Source organism: Equus quagga, chromosome 3 (assembly GCF_021613505.1).
Source record: "Equus quagga isolate Etosha38 chromosome 3, UCLA_HA_Equagga_1.0, whole genome shotgun sequence".
NCBI lineage: Eukaryota > Metazoa > Chordata > Mammalia > Perissodactyla > Equidae > Equus > Equus quagga.
In genome coordinates, this window is record NC_060269.1 from 76,679,541 (window position 1) to 76,685,063 (window position 5,523).

At 40.4% G+C, this 5,523-nt stretch overlaps 1 non-coding gene across 1 annotated transcript; it reads right to left on the reverse strand.

Moving 5' to 3' along the window:
* Positions 1-4,286: 4,286 nt before the first annotated feature.
* On the reverse strand, positions 4,287-4,393 carry LOC124237682 (U6 spliceosomal RNA). The gene has a single exon (XR_006888070.1). It is a non-coding gene; the product is annotated as a U6 spliceosomal RNA (small nuclear RNA).
* Positions 4,394-5,523: the final 1,130 nt, after the last annotated feature.

Consider the following 5,523-nt stretch of genomic DNA (forward strand, 5'->3'; position numbering starts at 1 on the left):
TTTATAGCAATATAGGCCTACCTCAACAAATAGTAAAAATCTCAAATAAACAATCTAACAATGTACCTAAAGAAAGTGGAAAAAGAAGAACAAAACCAAAAATCAGTAGAAGGAAGGAAACAATAAAAATCAGAGCAGAAATAAATGAAATGGAGATTTAAAAAAATAGAAAAGATCAATGAAACCAACAGCTCATTCTTCGAAGAGATAAACAAAATTGACAGACTTTTAGCTAAACTCACCAAGAAAAAAATAGAGAAGTCTCAAATAAATAAAATCAGAAGTGAATGTGCAGAAATTACAATGGACATCTCAGAAATGCAAAAGATTACAAAAGAATACTATGAAAAGCTTTATGCCAACCAATTGGATAATCTAGAAGAAATGGATAAATCCTTCGAATCACACAACCTTCCAAAATTGAATCAAGAAGAAACAGAGAATTTGAAAAGACCAATCACCAGTAAGGAGATCTATACAGTAATCAAAAACCTCCCCCAAAATAAAAGTTCAGGAAGTGACATCACAAACATGGCAGAGTGAACTGTCCCCTTCAAACTACAACTAAATGGACATTCACTGATCAGCAGAGGATACCCACACAGCACCTCAGGATGCCTGAGAGACCTGCGCTGCTGTACATCTGAACATGGATAGTCTACCCCCAGGGGGGAGGTGGAGATAGGTGAGAACTTTCCATCCCCCAGGCAGTCCAGTACCCATGTGCAATGGCTGTCCTGGCTGAAGTGCTCATCGCACTGCTGTGGCCCCTAGGGTGGGCATACACTTTGATGCAACTGTGGAAACAGGTGACAACAGCTCTGAGACCCTGCATGACTGCTCTTTGGTCCAGCTGGAAAGCCCACAGGCCCACCACAGTTGCAGGGAGTGGTTCTGGCTCAGACCCAGAGGGGAGACCCGGTCCACCAAGCACAAAGGCAGGTGTGACCCAGGAGCAGATGGCAGTGCAGCTGTGAGGCTGAGTGAAGAAACACCCAGCTGTCTCTAACACCCACAGTACTGCTGTGGTCCTGAAGTGGGGAGTGGGATGCGGCAGGACTGTGCGAACAGGCACTGTGCGAGCAGGCAGCACAACCTTGAGCCCCCACATGATTGCTCTTTGGCCCAAGGGGAAAGCCCACAGTCCCACCACAGCCACAGGGAGTGGCTCTGGCTCCGACCCAGTGGAGAGGCCCTGCCTAGCAAGCAGAAAGACTGGTACAACCTACGAGCAGACACCAGTGTATCTGCAGCTTGGGCGAATGTGCCCCCAGCTGCCACAAATGTCAACAGTACCACAGTGGCCCCAAAGAGGGGAGTGCGACTCGGCAGGGCTGTGGGAGCAAGTGGCAGCAACCCAGACCCCCCATGTGATTGTTCTCCCAGTTAGTGGGAGACCCCACAGGGTTGCTGCAATCCCAAGGAGTGGTCCAGGCTCAGACAGGAACAGCTGGTGGGGATCCTGGCAGGCTCATATTACACAGCTCCTGCCTCCTCCGTCTGGTGGTGGCAAGTGGAAGCTGTGACCAAATTCTATCTCTATGCAGAGGCACAAATACACCCCATAAAGCAGTATGAAAAAGTATATTAAATCTCCAGAACAGAAGGAAAATGACAAATATCCAGAAATCAATTCTGAAGACACAGAATTCTATAACCTAAATGATAGAGAATTCAAAATAGCAATCATTAAAAACCTCAAAGAGTTAAAAGAGAACATAGATAAACAATCCAACAAGTTCAGGAGCTACTTCACAAAAGAGGTTGAAACTATAAAGAAAACCAATCAGAAATGTTGGAGATGCAAAACACAGTGGATGAGATAAAGAAAAATCTGGACTCCCTGAAGAGCAGAGCTGATATTAGGGAGGACAAAATTAGAAGTCTGGAGGACAGAAATATAGAAATGCTTCAGAAAGATGAGGATGGAGAATTAAGACTAAAAAGACATGAAGAGGGGGCTGGTCCCATGACTGAATGTTAAATTTGCGCACTCCACTTCGGTGGTCCAGGGTTTCACTGGTTCAGACCCTGGGCACGGATATGGCACCACTTATCAGGCCATGCTGAGGCAGCATCCCACATGCCACAACTAGAAGAACCCATAACTAAAATGTGCAACTATGTACTGGGGGGATTTGGGGAGAAAAAAAAAGAAATGAAGAAATTCTCCAAGAAATATCTGACTCAGTTAGGAAATGCAACATAAGGATTATAGGTATCCCAGAGGGAGAAGAAGGGAATGGAGAAGAAAGTTTGTTCAAAGAAATAGTAGCTGAGAACTTCCCAAACCTGGGGAGGGAACTGGAAATACATATGATAGAAGCCAATAGACCTCCAAACTATATCATTGTAAAAAGACCTTCTCCAAGACATATAGTAGTAAAGCTGATAAAATTCAATGACAAATAAAAAATATTAAGGGGAGCAGGGGAGAAGAAAATAACTTACACAGAAACCTCTATCAAGCTTTCAGCAGATTTCTCAGCAGAAACTTTACAGGATAGGAGAGAGAGGAATGATATATTCAAAATTCTGAAAGACAGAAACTTTCAGCCAAGAATACTCTATCCAGTGAAAATATCCTTCAGACATGATGGAAAAATAAAAACTTTCCCAGATAAACAAAAGTTGAGGAAGTTCATCACCACAAGAACTCCCCTACAAGAAATCTTCAAAAAGGCCCTCATACCTGAAAAAAAGAAAAAAGAAAGGAGTTACAAAACCCTGAGCAAGGAGATAAATAGACAAAATCAGAAAATTGCAGCTATCAGAACAGGTTAGCAAACAACTATAACATTAAAGACAAAGGGAAGGAAAACACCAAAAATAGATATAACCTTGTTATTTTAGCCACAAACTCAGAACACAAGATGGAATAAGATGTGACAATAACAACTTAGAAGGGGAAGAGGAGGGAGATGGAATCGGTTTAGCCTAAGAAAATAAGAGACTATCAGAAAATAGACTATCTCATCTATGAGATCTTTTTTTTTTATTGATGTTATGATAGATTACAACCTTGTGAGATTTCAGTTGTACATTTTTGTTAGTCATGTTGTGGGTACACCACTTCCCCCTTTGTGCCCTCCCCCCACCCCCCCTTTTCCCTGGTAACCACCGATCAGATCTCCTTATCAATATACTAACTTCCATCTATGAGTGGAGTCACACAGAGTTCGTCTTTCTCTGACTGGCTTATTTTGCTTAACATAATACCCTCGAGGTCCATCCACGTTGCTGTGAATGGGCCAATTTTGTCTTTTTTTATGGCTGAGTAGTATTCCATTGTGTATATATACCATATCTTCTTTATCCAATCATCAGTTTCTGGGCATGTAGGTTGGTTCCACATCTTGGCTATTGTAAATAATGCTGCGATGAACATAGGGGTGCAAGGGACTCTTGGGATTTCTGATTTCAGGTTCTTAGGATAGATACCCAGTAATGGGATGGCTGGGTCATAGGGTATTTTTATTTTTAACTTTTTGAGAAATCTCCATACTGTTTTCCATAGTGGCTGTACCAGTTTGCATTCCCACCAACAGTGTATGAGGGTTCCTTTTTCTCCACAACCTCTCCAACATTTGTCACTCTTGGTTTTGGATGTTTTTGCCAATCTAATGGGTGTAAAGTGATATCTTAGTGTAGTTTTGATTTGCATTTCCCTGATGATTAGCGATGATGAACATCTTTTCATGTGTCTATTGGCCATATTCATATCTTCTTTTGAGAAATGTCTGTTCATGTCCTCTGCCCATTTTTTGATCGGGTTGTTTGTTTTTTTGTTGTTAAGCCCTGTGAGTTCTTTGTATATTATGGAGATTAACCCTTTGTCAGATAAGTGGCTTGTAAATATTTTTTCCCAATTAGTGAGCTGTTTTTTTGTTTCAATCCTGTTTTCCCTCACCTTAAAGAAGCTCTTTAGTCTGATGAAGTCCCATTTGTTTATTCTTTCTATTGTTTCCCTCAACTGAGGAGTTATAGTGTCCAAAAAGATTCTTTTGAAACTGATGTCAAAGAGTGTACTGCCTATATTCTCTTCCAGAAGACTTATTGTTTCAGGCCTAATCTTTAGGTCTTTGATCAATTTTGAGTTTATTTTGCTGTGTGGTGAAAAAGAATGGTCAATTTTCAATCTTTTGCATGTGACTGTCCAGTTTTCCCAGCACCATTTGTTGAAGAGACTTTCTTTTCTCCATTGTAGGCCCTTTGCTCCTTTGTCGAAGATTAGCTGTCCATAGGTGTGTGGTTTTATCTCTGGGCTTTCAATTCTGTTCCATTGAAAAAATATGGAACACTTCATGAATTTGTGTGTCATCCTTGCGCAGGGGCCATGCTAATCTTCTCTGTATCGTTCCAATTTTAGTATATGTGCTGCCGAAGTGAGCACTCTATGAGATCTTTTTATACAAACCTCATGGTAACTTCTAAACAAATAATTGAACAGAGATGCAAATGATAAGTAAGGAGAAAACTAAGAAAACCAGGATAGAAAACTACCTAACCAAATTGGTAGTCCAAACACACAGGATGAGAAACAAAGGAAATGCAGAGGAACCAGAAAATGAGCAATAGAATGGCAGCATTAGACCCTCATATATCAATAATCACTCTAAATGTAAATGGGTTGAATTCTCCAATCAAAAGACACAGAGCAGCAGGATGGATTAAAAAATAAGACCCAACAATATGCTGCCTCCAGGAAACACATCTCAGCTCCAAAGACAAACACAGGCTCAGAGTGAAGGGATGGAAGACGGCACTCCAAGCTAAGGGTGAACAAAAGAAAGTAGGCATTGCCATACTTATATCAAACAAAGTTGACCTTAAAATAAAACAGGTAAAGAGAGACAAAGAAGGGCATTATATATGATAAAAGGAAAAGTCCACCAAGAAGACAGGACACTTATAAATATCTGTGCACCCAACACAGGAGCACCAAAATACATAAAGCAACTATTAACAAATCTAAAAGGAGATATTAACAACATTACAATAATAGTAGGGGCCCTAACACTGACTTACACCAATGGATAGATCATCCAGACAAAGTCAACAAGGAAATTGTGGAATTAAATGAAAACTAGACCAGATGGACTTAATAGATATATATAGAACACTCCATCCACAAACAGTAGATTACATATTCTGCTGTGTGTAGAGTGTGCATGGAACATTCTCAAGGATAGACCATATTGTGGGAAACAAGGCAAGCCTCAACAAATTTAAGAAGTTTGAAATAATACAAAGCATCTTTTCTGACCGTAATGCTATAAAACTAGAAATCAACTGCAAGAAAAAGCTGGGAAAGGGACAAATATGTGGAGACAAAACAACACGATACTGAATGACCAATGGATCATTGAAGAAGTTAAAGGAGAAATTGAAAAAATATCTGGAGACAAAGGAAAATGAAAACACACCATACCAACTCATATGGGATGTGGCAAAAGCAGTCCTAGGAGGGAAATTCATTGCAATACAGGCTCACCTTAACAAACAAGAAAAATCCCAAATACA